The sequence below is a fragment of the Chelon labrosus genome (genome assembly GCF_963514085.1).
Source record: "Chelon labrosus genome assembly, chromosome: 17".
Taxonomy (NCBI): domain Eukaryota; kingdom Metazoa; phylum Chordata; class Actinopteri; order Mugiliformes; family Mugilidae; genus Chelon; species Chelon labrosus.
Genome location: NC_140350.1, coordinates 10,997,661 through 11,017,702, shown reverse-complemented (window position 1 = coordinate 11,017,702; position 20,042 = coordinate 10,997,661). Strand labels below are relative to the sequence as shown.

Sequence of the window (20,042 nt, the reverse complement as noted above, 5' to 3'; positions counted from 1 at the left end):
TTCCTCAAGATAGGAGATTGTCTGTGGTGACCTTTCCCCTCCTCTGCGCCCTCGGAGGCTTACCGGACACAGACGGATTTATGTTGCTTTCAAGTGCTGTCGGGAATAACCGTGTAACATGAGCAGTAATAACAATGGCTAAAAGGAAGGAGTCTTTTTCGAGATTGTTTTTAAAGTACCGGAGATGGCGAGATGTTTGGGAGGTAGATAGTTATTATGCGTCCAGTGTCACCAGCTGATGATTCAAACTGTAAAGATTTAACAGCTTTAATGAATTGGAAGTGAGTGTGAAGCAAGGCTTCATGCTGACAGGAATTTCAAGTGTTTGTGCTGCATGGATTGGAGACCGTCTTGTCAGCTGCACAGCTTCCCAAAAAAACATCATTAAAATTTACACTGATCAGCCACAACATTATAACCACCGAGACTAGAAGAATAACATCATCCATCTTGTCACAATACAGTATTCTTCTGGGAATCTTTTAGACCTGGCATTCATGTAGATGTTACTTAGACATGTAGCATCCACCTAGGCCAGACCAGGCACCACCACCCCATAGGCAAGTTTAAGAGCAAATCAGAATACATGAAGAACAGCACAAGGTGTTGACCTGGGCTCCAAATTCACTAGATCCCAAACTGATCAAGTATCTGTGGGATGATCCACAGAGGTCCCTCCCCTCAACCCACAGGACCCAAAGGCCCCCGCTAACAACATTCTGTTGCAAGACACCACAGGACACCCTCAGAAGGACCATGTCCATTCTCTGATGAGTCCCAACTGTTTTGGAGGCACAAGGGAGACCTACACAATATTAGGAAAGTGGTCATAATTTTATGCCTGATCGGTGTCACCTACTATCAGCTGATTGCATGTGTTTGCTGGCTGGCTCGGAGCCTATCCCAGCTGTCGTCGTGCGAGAGGCCGGGTACACCCTGAACAGGTCGCCAGTCTGTCTCAGGGCTAACACAGAGAGACAGACTGTACCAAAAACTGATAGAATTTCTAAAAACTTTACTCTTGTAACTGAAGTTCTAGTCAGGTTTAGTACTGACCTTACTTTCAGCCTTCACTGCTGACCTGTTTCAGCACCTTGGACAGCGTCTTTAATTGCATAAAGGTGGTAACCATTTATTTTGAATGTAGCTCATTACACTGCCAATTGCTATTTGTAAGCTAGTTTGCATAGCAGGGTTTGCAGTGTAAACACACACACACACACGCGCGCACACACACACAAAAAGCACGGCACATATCCCTCTTGAAATTGACATCCAGTTCAATAACAAATAGGCTGTCGAGCCCTTGTGCAGGTCAATGTGAATGGCAAGCCTGAACTGAACTTGCCATGATGTGAATCAATCCTTCAGACTGAGCAGTAATGGCTGTTTCAGTCTTGAATTGATTCACACATTCTGTGGCGGTACTCTGCTTTAATCTCGTTGGTGAGTGCCCACTCTTACGGTCACACGGGTTGAAAAGGCATTTTTGGATCCAAAGCTTAGGCCGACATGAGGCTGGATGGTCAATGTGTAATGCTGCTCAGCCCACAATAGTCGCTGCTTCTAAACAAATGTGTTTTTTTTCTGCAGCTCAGGACCTGCCCATAATGTCAGGATCTTTTATTTGCAGTTGGAAGAGATCCATATAAATAATAACCACTCCAATTTTGAGGCCTGAACTGTGATTTTAATGTCATTAAGAGTAAGATAAGAGTTGATTATACAGCTAGAGTGTGACAGTTGCCCTGTGTTTCAGCTGCACTGCTGGGCTGAGAATGATAACGGTTTGTTGTCCTTTGTTAAAAGTTCTTCTTTTATAAATATGCTTGACACATGCAGACGATTGTTTTGTAAGTAGGACAGCGAACCATCCTCTCAGTGTGATCAGGCTCCCTGCCTGCCAAGCCCAGACTGGGTTCTTTTCCAGCTTCCATCCAGGACACCTTTGAATTAGCTTTAGTTTAACACTCGCTTCAGACTCCCTTTCATTCTGTTAGCACTGCAATCAACTGGCAGACCAAGTGACAACCGCTGTGACGTGTACAGACTTCTGTGAAGTGTATATATGTATTTATAGCCTATAGTTTCACAAAGCTGTGTGGTTACAAAACAGCATGATACCGAGAGAGTGCACGGAAATTAAACAGCACATTTAAGTCAAATAAGCAGAGCAAGTTTAAAAGCCCAAAGTATTAGCAGTAGCATAGAGGATGCAGGTGAGCCCACTGCATCAGCTAGATGAGCCAGTTCGTATTTGCTTTATAGTCCCAGGAAAATGTGGATGCATTTCATTTTCTCTGGCACAAATGATGTTATAGACATGGGACTCGCCACCCCTGCTGTGCTCCGTGCTAACAAGCTCCCCGTTGCCCTTTCTGGCAACTGCCAAAACTGAGGGTGGTATCACATTTTAAATTATAGAAAGTCAGAGCTGCCATTTTCATTTGTGCCTGTGTTGTTTTCACTGCTGTGGCCTGATTTGTGGAGATGATGTATAAATAACACTAATTATCAGTTTATCTTGATCTGAGCTCAGCTCTGACTCCCCATTTGATCGGCCGCCGAAACCTCCTGAGGGGAGAGAACAGCAAGTAGCTGCAGCGGCACAGCACATTACATAGATGACCGTGGTAACTAATAATATGTGAGGCATTTCAAATATTATCTTGAAAAAGTGTCCAAAGACATGCTCATTAAGTTCATTGGTGAGTGTGAGTGTGAATGGTTGTCTGTCTCTCTGTGTTAGCCCTGCGATAGACTGGTGACCTGTCCAGGGTGTACCCCGCCTCTCGCCCGGTCCCAGCTGGGATAGCCTCCAGCCCCCCCCGCGACCCTCCAGAGGACAAGCGGTTATAGAAGATGAATAAAAGAATGAATGAATCTTAAAAAAGTAATCAGCAAGATAGGAGTTTGGCTGGTATTTTGGTTCAACATATCTTATCATACATATCAGACATAATAAAGGCTCATTCTAGCTAATGCCACCATTGTGCCATGAATTTTGAATCTTGAAAAACAATTTTTAGCTTCATTAGTTCATGGTCGTGAGCATAGTCTGTATATAAATATGGACAATGCATTCCCACTTTCTTGCATTGGCCAAACTGATGCTATTTTCAAGGGGATACGTGAACTTATTTATTTATTTATTTATCTTTCCCTTCTCTCACAGTCTTACGTGACACAGAGTGGGTGGCATGGCAACTTGCAGTGATCATGATGTCACATCCTGTTTCTATAGCATCAAATAACTACCTAAAATGAAACTTCTCAGGAAAATGGACGCTTGAACATGCATCAGTATTATATTACTACAATATATTGGATGTGTGTTTTAGTCTGTTAGTTTGACCCAAGTCCCTTCCACTAACATGGAGGGGGTGGAGCTTGTCTTAGCATTTGGCTGAGGAGCTCAACTTATATTGGAGTTGTAGGCATTTTTTTTGTAAGAGACTGCATTAATCCCACTGATTTCGCTGTGAAAAATCTTAATAGATCTACATAAATCACACAAATTATTGGATTAAAAAAAAAATGCTTGTGTGCCCATATACCTAACATATACTATATTGTACAGAAGTCTTTGGAACTAAAAGTGATAACTTGATACAACATATAAATTGAAAAACCTAAATGAAATCAATATTTGCTTTTACCCTTAAAACAGCACCAGGTACACATGGTACTTTTCGGGTAGGTTGTTCCAAGGATCTCCTGTGGTTTTAGGCTTGCAGTTTTTTAAAAGACTCTTTGTACAAGTGCCTGGAGGTTTTCAGCTAGGTTTTTCAGTATTATTTTTTAATTCCTGGTCGTGCTGTAGAAAGGGTTTTGGACGACTCCTTACAGATGGCAGGATAAGTTAGTAAAACTTTTGCCCAGTACTATAAAATCTTTTAAAGTTTAATAAAAGTGAATATGAAACTGTGCAGGTGAGGCGTAAACTGTCCTTTGTGTTGGCATTTCAGTGAGAGACTTCTCTTCGTCTCCTCCATCCTTGGCCTTCTGTCTTTTTCTTACATTCAATAGGATGTTCAGTCTCTGAACAGGGACAGAAGTTAAATGCACAAATACTAAGTATAATAAAGGTTTTCTTTACCTGAGAGGCAGAGCTTCATTGATATTCAACTGTGAGCAGTGGAAGGCTGAGCAGTGCTTTGTGTCTGGGTCTGTTAGTGTTCATGTCAGCCCATTGGTTGCACATGAACCAGACTATATCTAGACTAAATAAGAAGCGTATTTAATTTCCCCAAGCTCTGCCCACTCAAATGGACTAAAAAAAAAAAAAAAGAGACAACCTGCCTCATGAGATTGCAATTAATAAATGTCACCACAGTGGCCGGGGTGGGCCGGCAATCTCCAGAGACTCTTATCTACCTGCACAGACCATGCTGGTCCCGGAGCCACAACATGTTAACATTTACTCCTTTCTCTCCTAGCAGTCTGACGAATGAATTCAGGTTTAAGGTTAAATGTGTCAGGGATAGGGCTGTATTCCAAACAGCAAGAAGCTGTTGCTTGGTATTTAGTTCCTGTGTAGGAATTATAGTTGTATAAATTTAAATTATTGTTTAACTTACACATTTCTGCTAACAAAGCTTCGTTGTCATGACAATTTTTATATCTAGTCAGTGATGGGAGTTAAAGCTCTTTTCCAGAGGGCATTCATTTTATTCTTCATATGCCCTGGGCTAAGATTGGAAAGCCGAGTTGATAATTTGATTTCACAAAGGGATGCTAACGATTCCCTCTGTAATTCCATTTTATTTCACCTTGCATCGTCTAGCCAGGCTGGCATCCATCTGTTTTCTCTTATTGTCTTCAGTGTTACTGTCCCAGAAACGGGTTTTCACCGTCAAAATAAAAAGGCTCCGTTAGCGACAATGGCAGCAGAATGGGTTCACTATACAATTCAATCAGTTAACAAGATTTTATAGAATCCTTTACAAGAGAGCTGTAATATAGCCAAAATCATTTTCTCATTTAATTAAACACCAGTAGATAGATTTTTAAATCATTTTCTCTTTGTGGTTATCTAAGAATTGGTTCTGTGTTGAAAGTGGTTTGATTGTAAACATGTGCAGTCAATACATGATAAATTCCTTCCCTGTGTTGTAAGTATGAGGTAGCAAAGTGCTACCTCATATGCTGCTTTTGACTGTAGGATGTGTATTTTATTGTGCCGTTCTGTGGCTGTGGCACAGCATATATAATTAGTTTGACTCCTTTTTCTTATTTAATATTATCAGCTTTTAACCACAGCCTCATAACAGCCATTTTCCACAATCTGTGTGATAGCGAGCAGCTCTTTATTCACATGTTCAGCAGCTCCAGAGCAACATTATCATTCATTTGCTGCGGTGTTTATGTCCGCATGATGAATTTAAGTCGAATAACCACTCTCCTGTATACCTCTTTTTAATCTACAGCAACTCCTGAGGGAAATATCTGTCTCTTTAGTTTCTGAATGCTCTGTTCTATTCCCCAGCTGGGCCCTAACTGTGTCTGTCTGCTGTTTGGTGCTGAGCAGGTAGAACGCAATGGCTTTTTAGAGCATTTTCTCTGAAAGCAGCTGCCTGCTGGGCCTGAAAACGAGACTACGAGTGAACCAAAATAGTAAAACTGTGGGCCAGACATTTAAACAGTGAACTGAAATCCACTTTAAAGCACCGTAAATTGGACTTGCGACCTCTGTAGGAAAATCTGTCACAATGTTGATACAAACAATGGCAATGAACTGTAACATGGCTAACTGGTATGAAATAAAGAAAAAAGAATAAAGCAGGTTATTTTGGACCCTATGAGTCACCTGTATTTCACGAATGAAACATTGTTGTATACTCTGATAATGTAGAGCAGGGGTGCTCACACTTTTTTGGCTTGCGGACCACTTTGACAATGACCAGAAAAATGGCGCTGTCCCTTTAAGAAAGTTGTTGTTGTGGATGTGTGCCGCTGAACTGAGGGCATGTTGCAATAAAAAGTAAAGTTTGTCTTGCTGTTTGTTCTGGAGGTGCAACAGATAAATGATTAACTAACATCTAAAACATTATTTCAGTGGCAAGCAATCTACCCGCACTACCTTCTTGAACTAGCGGTTGATCGTGACCGACGTATTGGGCACCCCTGATGTAGACGGACCTCATGAACGCCAAGTTTCATTTCAAAACTTTAACCGGTTGTAAGTAGGTACTCGTACTCTGGATTGCATCTGGCCAATAATATTAAATGCAAGCTAAGGATCTAACATCACAGCGTTACAGTGTTGGCCTTGGTAATGTGCGATAGACCTCATTTGACTTAGTGCAGTAGAAAACAATGGACATGTCGACCAGCAAAATCCATTTCATACTGTCTAAATGTGTATGCTGTCGAACCTGAATCACAAATTTCCTTTTCTTCATGTGTCACCGTGTTCAGAATGACAATTAATGAACCTCGAGCCTTGATTTGGATCTGTTTATAATGTAGCCATCACTAAAGGTACATTTACAAACGTAGGAAAACGTAAAGAATGTTTGAAGTATCCACAACACGTCACATATTCCGTTGGATGTTTACGATTGTAACTCGTGCAGATGCTCTGGGAAGCAGCTTGGCCTACATTTACGGTCTCCCCGCATTGTTGACGAGAATAATCTCATATCTCCAGCGGATTACGGAGTGAAGACTCACTGAATTGTGGAACAACGATGGTTCCTAATTTCTGGAAGATATCCATTTCGCTCTCTCTCTCCATCTCTGTCTCCCTGCTCACACTTGTCTTATTTTGAAGTGATTCAATTCCGCCTTGAACACTATCCAGGAAATTACAAAGCTACTGTAATGAAGTGTGACTGATTGGACAAGGGCCCTTATGTGAACATTTATTTTTCTACTATCCAGGAATATTGAGAAGAGCACTGGGTAGATTGGGTGTGCACACTGATTTTTCAGCCGTAACCACAGCTATTTAAAGCTTTATGGTACTAACTAATGCTATAGTAATGCTCTGAAGCTGATAGTCTTTGTATAGGGCTAGTGCCCAAATGACCAAGGGCAAACTGATAATTTAGACATTTCAAACAGATTGCACCAAACATTAATAGTTCATCTTAACGGATGGCTACTGCTGTTATCTACTGCCAAGCTGTCTCAGTTGTTCCGAAATAAAGTTTCCCCCATATTCTACATAGGAGCACCAGTGTTTGTCTTTATGGAACCTCAAACTGTTTTAGTTTCAATATTATAGAATCTCATGTCTGTGTTCGACACAGTGCTGTTGTCACCAGTGCCCACTCACTCCACTTTCAGCCACTCAGATGAGCCCTCAGCCCCACAACAGGGCCGACAACTGCTACTAAAGGCTGATGCTTTGAATAAACAAGGCACAAAAGCATAGTAACTAGCTTCTTCTTCTATGTACATACACTAGCTTCTGAGCCAGATAACTAAAGACAGTAATGATCTCGGAGATGATAATTTCACTCTAATGCGCTGCTGGTAATAGATTAATGGACATACTACAGTAACGTTGAAAACACTTCACTCTCAATATTGGAAACCTGAATAAAAGTTGAGCCCAGCTCAGCTTTGATATTTTATGTTTATATAGAAATGTGTGGTGGAAAAGAGGTGAAGTGGTTAGCACTGATGCTCCACAGCAAGAAGGTTCTACGTCTGAACCATACACTGTATATAAATATGAACAATGCGTCCCCACCTCCTCCCACTGGTCAAACTGACACCCGTTTCCCCGGGTGTCGCCGTCTTGCAAGTTTGGAGTGGGAGTCTGCACAATATGGTACAAGAATGGAGTGACTTGGAGGCGCGATATCAATGCCGCACCCACACTTCCTCCAGACTCACTCACTTTTTCGTTTGGTAAATACTGCGATCTGCTCTACCTCTACCAGTTACAAGGAAATGTTGGATTTTTTCTCACGGTTCTACTGAGTCACTTGGCGTGGCAACTGGTAGCCATCACGACGTCACATCCTGTTTCTATAGCATCAAATAACTAAAACGAAACTTGTCAGAAAAATGGACACTTGAGCATGCATCAGTATTATATAAGTACTCCCTGCTCATACTAAGTGTTCTAGTCTGGCCTAAGTCCCATCCGCTAACATGAAGGGGGTGGAGCTAATGACCTATACTGCAGCTGACCACCAGGGGGAGCTCCACATCCTTTGGCTTCACTTTTGAGGAGCTGTTACGTCGTCCATCTTTACACAGTCCATGGTCTGAACCCACAGTCTAAAGACATGCTTGTTAATTTAATTGGTGATTTTAGATTGGCTGTGGGTGTTCATGTGAGTATTAATGGTTGTCTTTCTGTGTTAGCCCTGTGATTGGCTGGTGACCTGCCCAGCATGTTCCCTGCCTCTCGCCTAACGACAGGTGGGATAGGCTCCAGCCTCCCCCCGGCCCTCTAGAGGATAAGTAGTAAATGATAACGAAGAAATATACATGTATTTCTATCAGTATTTATGTCATCTTGTGTTTACATATTTAATATTGGAAACCTTGGCGTTCGTTTCGGTTGTGCTGCCAACATGCTGCATGTGTGATTGCAGTAAATAGCATGAGAGATTGACCCATGGGCAGCATGATTGGAGCTTTACTGCAGTGTCTTGTGGTCTTAAGCAGGGCTCCATTCCTATCTGGGTATTAGAAGAGAAGATGGGTGGAGTGCTCAGGATTATGTTCTTAAAAGATTCACAGCTCCACCTCCCCTTTAGCACTAAGATATCAATACTGAAGTGCACAGTGCTCATGCACACACGCACACACACACACACACACACACACACGAAAGCCCCCTCTGTTTACCAACACAAAGATTAGTTATGGATATACCTCAGTATGGCTTTGGTGGACCAGACCCAGGCGCAGTGCAATATGCAGCACTCCCACAGAGCTAATAAAATCTGTAAAGGTATGAAATATGATTGACAAAAAAATCCATGCCTTAAAAGTTCTCATGGGGAAAAAGTTGACAATAATCCAAAGCCATCACAGCACACTCTACATGTACCACACCAGAGACACATGGATGATATTGAGGGCGGCTGTGGAGGGTGGAGGGTTGAGCGAGACGCTGTACCCCCAGTGTGTCAATGTGTGTGTGCTTGTGTGAGCGTTTGGGTAGAAGTGTCACTGTGACGATACATAAAAACAAGACACCATACCGTACTATACCGTACCTTTAAACATGTGGGACAGTTGATTCAATTACCCGCTTAGCCTTTTTTTTTTTAAATGTGATTTAGTGATCTGAACACAGGGATTAAGATCATGCCATCCACCATGCACACATGCAAGGTGTCCAGTTGACCAATCGTATTAAGATTTTGTGAATGCACCGTTACTACTGAAGTCTTTCAAGCACCACATTTGTGTTACAGAGGCTTTGTAATTGTCTGTGCATCATTTGTCAGCTTGTAAATATGGCTTTGAGACATGTGAATCATTAGCAATGAGGTGAAATCAAGTGAAATCTATATGAAATATACATTCTATTCTTAGTATTAAAATCTCCACATCCTGGTATAAAATGCTTGGTCGTTTGTGTTTTAAGGGGAATGTTAGCATGTTAGTTCACAATGTTAACATGCTCATGTTTGGCAGGTGTTTACCATGTTCACCATTTAGTTTACTCAACATGCCAGTTTCTGATTACCAAACAAGATAATGGACCAATGGAAATTAGTAGCATGACGTTGGCAATAAATTAAAGGACATAAAACTAAAACTAATTAAAATGCATGTTGTTGGGGGCAAAAACTACTCATGCGAGCGCATCTGGTAAGTTCTCCAGATATTTCAATAGTGATGCCTCATGGCCTTGATGAAAACCTGGCAGTCATCAACATCATGCGAGTCTTTCCTCTGCGGTTTACGAATGCCCCTTCACTGGTTGACCAACCAACAATGCCACACCAAAAGCTACATGGAGAGTTCAGCTAAAAAGGATACGTAGCAGATCAGAAGTAGTTGATGTAGTTTGAACCATTTCCAAACTGCTGGTTGAGTTTATTCCAATAAACTGAAATAAATAAACATGAATGTATCCTATGACTGCTTGGCAGTCTGAGTTTGACTTCAGTATTACTCAGTCCATTGGATGAGTTAATAAGCAGTCACCTTTCCGAGTCTCATGTATAGTTAAACCTTGCGCAAGTCTGGGTTCGATGCCAAATGTAATACCACGGAGAGTGAAAAGTCTGGCAGACTTACAGAAAATAATTTTGCACTTCCAGATGCATACGTCCTTGCAACTAAGAAGGGCTCTATGAAAGTGTCATTGGATGATAAAGTGAAGTATAGGTAGTAAATACACAAGGTCTGCAACAGCTCCACACACACACACACACACACACACACGTACAGTATGAGTAATGGAATGAGCACACCTGATCAATGTGAATATTCATTCACGTAGAAGACAAACTGCGGTATTTTCCTTTACCTGCTGCAACTGTGTCCAACGAGCACCTCCTCTGGCTAAAAGAAGTTTGTACTGACTTTACATATCAAAGTGGCGAGGCATGGGGGATTAGGAGTTAGAACAGACATTGCTCTGGGCAAAAGCTCCAGCACACCCTTCATGGCTGATCAGAAACTCCTTGTGCGTGTGTGTCGGGGTGTGTGTGTGTGTGTGTGTGTGTGTGTGCTGGTGGTTCTTCTATATGTCCTCTCAAGGAAACAAATGCGAAAAAGTAAGTAAGTAGTAAGTTTGGGATTAAGACCTGGTTCGCTGTTCAGTGAGGTAATGGATAGAGTTAGGATAGGGATTACGGGATCTGTGTTGCAAGCACTCGTGCCTGAAACTCTGATGAGAATAACCTGTGATCACAATTTAATTATACTCTGTGCTTTGACAAAACTAAAGTGCACTGGTTGCCTCACTCTTTCCTTAAATGTAAGTATACAGCAACACTTCGGTATGTGGTCCACCAGGGATTGCTATTCTTCTGGTTGGTGGATGACCTGCTCTACGGAGTCACACCTGTCACACTATACAGTATTTTGTACAGTTAGAAGGTAGTATAGTTTATATATTTCCGTGACAATAACATTACCACCATGCTTCTAATATTGTCAAATAAGGAGAGGGCCGACAGGCTGAACATCCAGCACAGTCAGTTGTGTGCACCCACTAATGTAACCTGTCTATAGAGCTAATGTGTGGAGTCCTGTTGTAATGTTTCAGTTCTAAAAATGCTGCACGTGAAAACAATTTCAGGCAGTGAGTATCCTCCCTGTTTAATGTCACTACAGAGGTCAGTTGAGAAACTGGATATGATGAACTCACTGCATCCTGCTGGGGGTTATGGGTGAAGGGAAGGTTGCATAAGAGTGTGTGTGTGTGTGGGTGTGTGCGTGTGTGCGTGTTTGTGTGTATAAGGTCAAATGTTATACGCTGTCATAAAAGATCCTGATTTACTTGACAGGCAATTTAGCTATAGGCGCATAAACATACAACAGGATGCACTTACTGCGGTAAATCACACTTCTTCGGGTGCGGCAGGGAGGATAGTAAATGCGGTTCATCCTTACAAAGAAATGTTTTTACACTGCTGATAGAATGTCCTAAAAATGGGGATGTCAGACAATCTGTCCAACACTGAGGGAAGATCTTCTAGATTTGGCATTGCCAAGAGATGTATCCGTGGCGTATCTTGTATTTTGTAGATGTTTTCATCCAGATAGCTGGTGTGGAGTTGGATTTGGGCGTCAGGAAACCCAATAAGTCCAGCTGCACTTGTTTAAGGTTTGTTTTCTGGATATCCTATGACCTGGATGACTGGGAGTCTTCACAAACATACAGGGGATATTTATTTGTAGTGCCCTCAGAATCAGTTCTTTCTTATGTCCCGCTGATACTACTTCCAGCTCAAGCGTTTCGTTGGACCCACACTGGTCACCTAGATATAAACATGCAATCTGGACATCTGGACAGTCCAATAGATATCCAACCACTGTGAGAACCTGACCATATTCAAACATTTCCCCTCATGCAGATACGTTGATTGTCCAGATACAGACTGGGTGTTAATGCCAGATGTGAACCGGAATTTCGAGGTCTGTCAAATTGATACGATGCTGTTAAATAGTAAATAAATACAAATTAATTCTGTATTTAATAGTCACAGGTTTTCGAGTGGGCTGGTCAGAAAACTGATTCATTTTGACGGCAAATCATGCAGAAATGATTCGTGTCTGCGTTTGCTGACTGGTTGCTTTTGAATGAATAATTTACCACAGGTTATGGTGAGAGTGTCATAACTGCAGAAATCCTTTTCAGCCTGGATGTTTAAAGAAATGGAGACTACGCAGAAATCTTGATACAAATACATTACAGACTATACCAGACCAAATGAACTATATACACTGTTGCCCATAAAGCTGAAATAAAATATTTTTTACCATATCTCATGAAATGATGGTGACAATATGATTTGTATAAATAGGAATAAAAAAAAGCGGAAATGTGTCTTGAAAGAAATGTATTCCAACTTTATGGGCAACCATGTGTATATATATATATATATATATATATATACATATATATATATATATATATATTACTGTGATTCATTCTGTATATACAATGTTATACATTAACTTGCATTGTTAATGCAGTAATATATCTGGAGCAGGGTGTCTGTATCTGTGTCTGATCTAGCATTTCCTCACTGAAGCCTCCTTTAAGATCCATCCTTGCCTCTTCCAAAATGAAATCAGATCATAAGAGAATTGATGCCTCAAAGCAAATAATGGCATTTGGATGTGGACATGAATAATCAATTGAGTGCAATATGGCCAAGCCACATTAAACACGCCCGATTTCATCTGATCTAATATTCACAGTCTCCCGAGGAACAATATGACTTACTGACACATGCTTTACTCTGCCAACATAACCAAGTGACACTACCTTTGACGAAACTCCATCACAAGAGCCAGGGAAACCAATAGTTCTGTCTTTTGTGACTATTTTTTCAATGACAAACTCTTTGGGGGGTGAGGGACATATGCGTGTTGCTCGGTGCTCCGTGAAAAATAACCTAAAATATCGATCATCCATCTCATTTACTCTTGAATTGATTTGTTCGAAATGCCAGGTTGGTCTTAGATGCTAGTATGTGTACACACATTAACAGTATGTACAAATCCCCGGGTGCCTTATTATATTTTGGGCAGTTCATAAGTCAGTGATTTGCTTCCAAGCTGCGAGTCAGCCTGCAACAAGAAAACTGTGCTTCTAATCTCTCCGAGGCATTACTGCTCCATTAACCAAACAGTGAAGCGCATGTATCATTCCGAGGATAAAGTGAAATCAGGTGGTATTCAAAATAGATTATCTTCCCCTGAGCAGCGGTTCACCGCACTTACCTAAAGCGCTCAGATGTCGGATTCTATAGCTGGAGCAGAGATCCCCTGTACCAGAGATTAGGGCATTTTTCATCGCCAATGCAGCAGGAGGCTTTTAAAAAGGAGGCAAAGTCAAGGATGCTCCTGCTCACTACTACTTTTGTTTCCAGACTCTTTCCTCGTGTCTGAAAGCATCTGGATCACAGTGGAAGTCGACAGATACTGGTATAGATTCTTTCAGAGAGAAAGAGATTCATTCCTGGTGTTTGTATCCATCCCTGTAAGATAGTATGAAATAAAATGTAGAGGGTCCTTGAGTTCGAGATTTAGTTAAACTTGCCCGTTGTGTGTGCATGTGTGGCAGCAGTGTAATTAAGAAATCCAGCATGATCCTCTCATTGCTAAGCAAACTTAGTACCGGTTGTACGAAGTTGTAACTGTCTCCTACCCCCTTGAAAATGGTCTTTATGACATAAGAAGACATAACAAGCATTCCGTTACATGGGATTGTTTTGTTACACTGAACATAAATAGACCAAGCATTTCTTGGTGTCTAAGTCAAAGTTGTGACAAATTTGAAGGTTAGCCGTCATTAAAGTCAACATTTTGACTTTCGTCAACTTTGAATAATGTTGTGATAAAGCAACGAGGCTTTCAGTGAACCCCGGTTAATCTGAAAATGAATTCAACCATTAGCTGCTTAGAGAATAGAATGTAAGTGAAGAATGAGCCTCATATTTTCCCAGATTTCTGAAAGAAATTCAAACATCTCGGCCTGTCCAACTGACAGCACAAAGCTCAAAGGTATTCACTTTGCAACAGCAAAACATCCCTGATCAGAAGTTAAATGGCATTTTTGCTTAAAAGGTGAAGCTGTTATCATTCATTCATTCATTCATTTTCTGTAACCGCTTGTCCACTGGAGGGTCGTAACACAGAGAGACAGTCAGCCATTCATAATCACCAGTTATCCTAACCAGCATGTCTTTGGACAGTGAGAGGAAGTACCCAGAGAGAACCCACACAGACACAGGGACAACATGCAAACTCCACACATAAAGGCCTCAGATAGAATCGAACCCAGAACCTTCTTGCTGTGAGGCGTCAGTGCTAAGCAGTCATCGTACCAGTGGATAATATTCTGTTTATTGGCTAATCAATGCATTGTTGCAGCTCCTGCCACAACCATCAAAAGCGGCAGTCACTGGAATAAAATTGAAAATCGGAGCTGACAAATTGGTTTGAGCATATTTTCTGTACCCAGAGGCTGAAAATGTCAGTAAATTCTCTGTCATGTTTGATTAAGAAATTAAAACTGAAAATAGCCACCTGCTGTCCACGTTTCCTCCTTGGTAGCATAGAAGGTACAGTGGGTAAGAAAAACTCCTGATTTCATTAGAGTTGGGAACATCTTCTTGTGGACTATACATAAAATATCTTATTGCAGAATCAAAACTGTGTTGGAAAAGAAAGGATAAAATGGGGTACAATGCAAGTGGCATCTGTTTCTTAAATACAGGGCTGTGCCTCATGATTGCTTTGGTTTTTGATTTATCTGAGAAGCAGTTGGTCTATAAAGATACTATACGCTTGACAGCAATTTCTCCTGTATTGTTTTGGGACAACAAACAGTTAAAAACTAAAAGATGTTTGTGTTGAAGTAAAATAAAACAAAGTACAAATGGAAATGCATTTGTTTTATGTGGAGAAAAAAAATGCGTTCTTGGCAATTTTGTATCGCCCTTCCCTTGTCACCAAGGTATCAGGCTTCCATATCGCTGCCTCGGTCCCTAGAGCAAGTCATCCGCAAATCACAAGTTTGGCAATTTTATTCCCAGCTCCTTGTATTCATGTGATGAAGTGTATCCCAAATGAGACTGTATCAGATTGTGAAACGCTTTGGTTAAAAGTGCTCGATGAATGCAGCCATCATAAAAACACCATCCCTGGAACGTCGTACCCCGAACCTTATCCTGCACTGAGGAAGAAATCTGTTGTCTAGTTGCTGGATGTAAGCGACATATGATTTCAGTATTAATGCTGCAATAATCTGATGGAACAAATTAAGTAAGCATGATTGGAGTCTACGAATCATTCGTTCCTGAAACCTATCCTGCTCTACTATGTAGCTTGGATAGAATCACCAAAACATGTTTTATCACCGGCACACTTGGGGCACAATAGCATGAGATGCAAAGCCCACACGTATGCTGTGCATCAATAGAAGCACTGTGACATACAGTTCTTCACATTTATAATTAATATATTAATAATTGATAAATTGTCTGCAGGGTAGATCAGGGACCAGCTCAGTGTCTGTGTCAGTACGGTCTTCACTGTCTTCCATATTGCATTCTGATTCACCACTTTTGCATGCTGGCTCGATTGCAAGGTGCGTCCTCTCAGACCCGGTCTGCAGTTTGACGAGCTGTCAGCGTCGGTGGCGTGGAAGCATGTCTCTGATGGCTCCACCGGCCTGTCACCGAGAGACAACGATGTCCTGGGAAAAGCTAACTTTGAAATGTTATTGCTCGTGTTCTCTGTCATCGTTCCTCTTGAATGCCATTTGTGAGATATATTTTAGACTCCAAGGTCTTTATTTTTATGCCTACATGCCGGTGTCAGCCTTGGCACACGTATGTAGATTCCATTTTCCAGAATGTGATATCCCAGCAACACCTCAAGATGGTTTCTTCAAATTTGAAACTAATGTTCCTGCTCGTTATATTTTGAGGGTCAAAGGTCAAAGCCACGACAAAACAAAGAAACTAACTGATCAAGGAACAAATCCCCCACCAAATACGTTCTTAGGCACAACTTAAGAAGTCATACAAACAAAATTTCACACAAATAGTTATGATATTCAGTAGCACCAGTGTCAATGCCAAATTGACTCACCAATCAGTGCGGACCCTGGAACAAGACGGTTCAGTCAAAGGTTGATGGGAGACAGCGTGGCATGTCGTAGGGCTGTTGTTGCTGTTCAGACTACTTTTTATGGAGAATATTTTGCAAGCCCACTGCAAGTTAGCCCCATGAAGCTAACTGATTAATAGCCTAACTGAATGGAAGTTTTAGTAACCATACGGCAACACATAGGATTTATTATTTGCGTTCTACCACTTTGATAAATTCAACAGCTTCTTAGCAGTCTGTTAAATCTCTATTTGCTGCGCCTGTTTTGTGTGGAACGTATTCATTAAATGTCAAAATCGGCGAATTGTTATTAAGCTCGTGAAAGTCACTAAAGTTTGTGAAGAGCGAGGGCACCTCAGATTAACTCACTGATAAACACAATTGGTTAAGTACATCTTTATTGACACTCACTGCAAATGAGGCTCTCAGATCTAAGTACCGTGCAAGTCTTCTGTGGAGTTAAGCATCTTTCAAGACGGTGGCAGTAAAAAGGGAGAGTTGAGAAGCGAAAAAAAAAAAAAAATCAATCTAAGCATTTCCACATCACAGAAGCCCCTGAGACAGCAACTAAGTCCATGGAACGTCTGATGAAGGTGATGATGGGGGCCAGCAGAACGCTTCTAATCATTAATGCCCTTACTGTTGAAGCATTCTGTCCTGGTCCTTATTACTTTGTGATAAAAGGCCGCTTCTTGTTCTCTCGGCTCACTTTTTGAAACACAGCACTCTTTCTCACTGCCTTAGCTGTTTGTCACATGAGTCCTCCCCACTTATCGCAGTTCTGTGGAAATTCATCAAAAACAAGCTAAATGCCGGCCTTGCAGTGTTCCAGTGTTGTCTTTGGCGTCTCTGATGTTTACTAGGACAATCGGACAGTCAGAAAACATAAGATGCATGCGGACGTTGAGTCACAGTATTAGTTGTTCTGATCCAAGTCTTGTAGGGAGGGACTAGAAAATGAGACCAAGGTAACACCTCCTGAGGAGACACAGCAGATTTGAGATCAGTGTTCCATTCTCTGTATGATTCTTAAGCCCGGGGTCCTCAGCCTTTTTTGGCACTGCTGACTATAGCCAATATTGAGCAGGTCCTGAACATTGTTCCTAACCAATATATATGGAATTGTTTTCCAGCAACAAGATGGTTTGATCAAAAGTTGATGGGAGACAGCGAGACCAAAGAGTGTTTGTTTGGCCAGGAGGCTTGACATCAATCCCATGTCTCCAACTGTGGTCATTAATTTGAAGATTCTGGTTGTCAGTGTTGTCACCAAATGTACCGAGCACATATTTTTGCCGTATTTTGAATTCCCCTTCACCGACGCGCTTTCCGTCCTCATAGCCTACGCAGTGTGTATTTGCGGTACTTTTTGATTATCAATGTCTCCATGAAGAGACTGTTTGATGTGCCCCCTTTATTAAATCATATCATGTCATCCGTCGCCCAGCCTCGCTCTTTTTGGCGAGCTGACTTTGCAATCCCGCTCCAGTGTCGCTCATTAGAACGACTACTGTGTGCCAATATGTGCTTGGCAATGCTTGTTATCATGGCGCAGGTGCTTTGACAGTCTTAGATGTTTCATATTAACCAGAAACACATGATGTCTCTCTGTATTGAATTAAGCTATTGCAAGTTGTCTGAACCACAAGCTGTTTTTGGCCTGTGTGTATGTTTTTTTTTGTCTTAAGTTGCAGAACCCCATCTCCATTCCTGCTTTTTCACCACTCCAACATCATCAGCTGTCACTATCTAAATATTTTCTGAGCAAGAGCCTTATAGTAGCTGGTATCATTTGGCATCCACCTGAGGGTTACCTCTCATCTCTTGTTCTCCTTGCTCTGCTTGCGTTTAAATATGTATGAGGCATCTATCTTTGCAGGGAATCATTTTTTTTTTTTCTTCCCCCTCCCTCTGCTTTACCACGCCGCAGCTCGCAGTTCTTCACAGTGGAACCATTCATCAGCTGCAAAGTGTAGTTCAGGCAGGGAAGTTCCAAGTGTACATCCGGAACCCCGGTGAGAATTATTAATCTTCGGCGGTGCTGTTGTTGGTGGGCAGCGAAGTCAAGTTAGTTGACACTTTCAATACCTGTTATTGTCCTCAAGGCCAAGCGTTAGGTTTATGTCAGCTTTTTTTTTTTTTTTTTTTTTTATGGTCAGGATGTGATCTTTTGACAGATTGTTTTAGTTGCAGTGCACAAAACAAATGATCAGGGCTTCATGTGACAGGGGTCTTAGCATATAAATATCCACTGTATCCAAATGTGTTTTACTTTCTGAGTGGCGATGAGTGGTGATGACAGATTTCACACATGCCTATGAAATATGTATGTTTGTATTTTTGTTAATTGATTTTGAGTCATACCTGTCTTGGATCCAATTAACTTCAAACGTCAGTAACATCCCTGGGTATATCAGAGCAGTATTCCTTTAATTGAGATGTGCGTGATATTTTCTGTAATGTTCTTCTCTTTAATTCTCATAGATGTCACTGTAAAGAAAAAAAAATACTTAAACAGATTTGTGACTGATTTGCTGCTACTTACTTAATCACACTGGTAGTTTCAGAGTTAATTTTTCTCCAAGAAACCTGTTTAAATGAATTAATTGGCTATGCTTCACAACACATATTAATAAGTAGTGATTTTAACGAGAAGGAAAACTAACACAATAATTATGAAGAAAGAAACATGTATTGCCAACAAATAACTCCTATTACTAAAAAAAATGCTGAAGACAGATGTCTCAACTGAGTATTTAGTATTTAGTAACTTCAGGATAGTCAGTTTGGGCACCATGTGCTGGTAAAAGTTTGCCTCAGAAGAGTCAAACTGGAAATTATTCAAGAGAATCTGGATGATCTGGGTTCTAGTAATGGTGGTGGGGGTGAGACAAGGGAGAAGAGATGGAGGGATGGGATAAAAATGGCTGCTGCGGCTGTTAGCATGCTGATAATTTTGACTAAACCGAAACCTATCCAGAAAATTGACACTTGAACATGCATCAACATTGTATTAACTACCTAAAATGACTGAAACCATCATTGAAGAAATTATTATTTGACATGTATTTTAGCGTTTTAGTTTGGCCCAAGTCCCATCCACTAACATGGAGGGGGTGGAGCTTATGACCTATACTGCAGCCAGCCACCAGGGGGAGCTCTACTTGCTTTGGCTTCAGTTCCGCCGTCCATCTTTATGCAGCCTATGATTTTAATACTAAGTGGTCTGCTGGAATCTTCCAAACTGCTGCCGGGGACTACTGCCTGCACATCTGTACTCTCTACTGGGTGAACATGCTCAGATGAGCTTTTCTTGTTGTAGCTGAACCACTTTCTTTTGTGCTTGTTTTGAAAGTCAGTTAAATGCAACTGACAACCTGTGTCTTATACATCAACACCAGGCGGTGTACGCAACAATGTTGTGAAATATAAGCCAATTTGTTCAGACTTTTTGAATAAAAAACATACACTAATGATGCAAATTGTTCACCCACCTCTAAAGAGGGCTAAAGTACTATTAATATTAACAATAAACCCAACAACTAATGGATATATCAAGTAAGCATAAGCTTTAGGTCAGTGTTTTGGTTTCTGGATGCCATACAATACACTAAGAGTTCGTCAATGTATATTATATATTATATATTATATGTTGTGACACATTACTGCTGCTGATGGAAGTCTAATCACTGGCTTGACTATTGAATTCCCGGTAAACTGAATGCCATGGCCACTCCAACCTGCACTACATCCCATTAAAGGAC

The 20,042-nt window shown here is 41.2% G+C and overlaps 1 protein-coding gene across 2 annotated transcripts in view; it reads left to right on the top strand.

Annotated features, from left to right (window-relative positions):
* ntm (neurotrimin) overlaps positions 1-20,042 on the top strand; it is a gene marked incomplete at its 5' end in the record, with an annotated part of 356,763 nt that overhangs the window by 246,631 nt on the left and 90,090 nt on the right. The window lies entirely within an intron of this gene.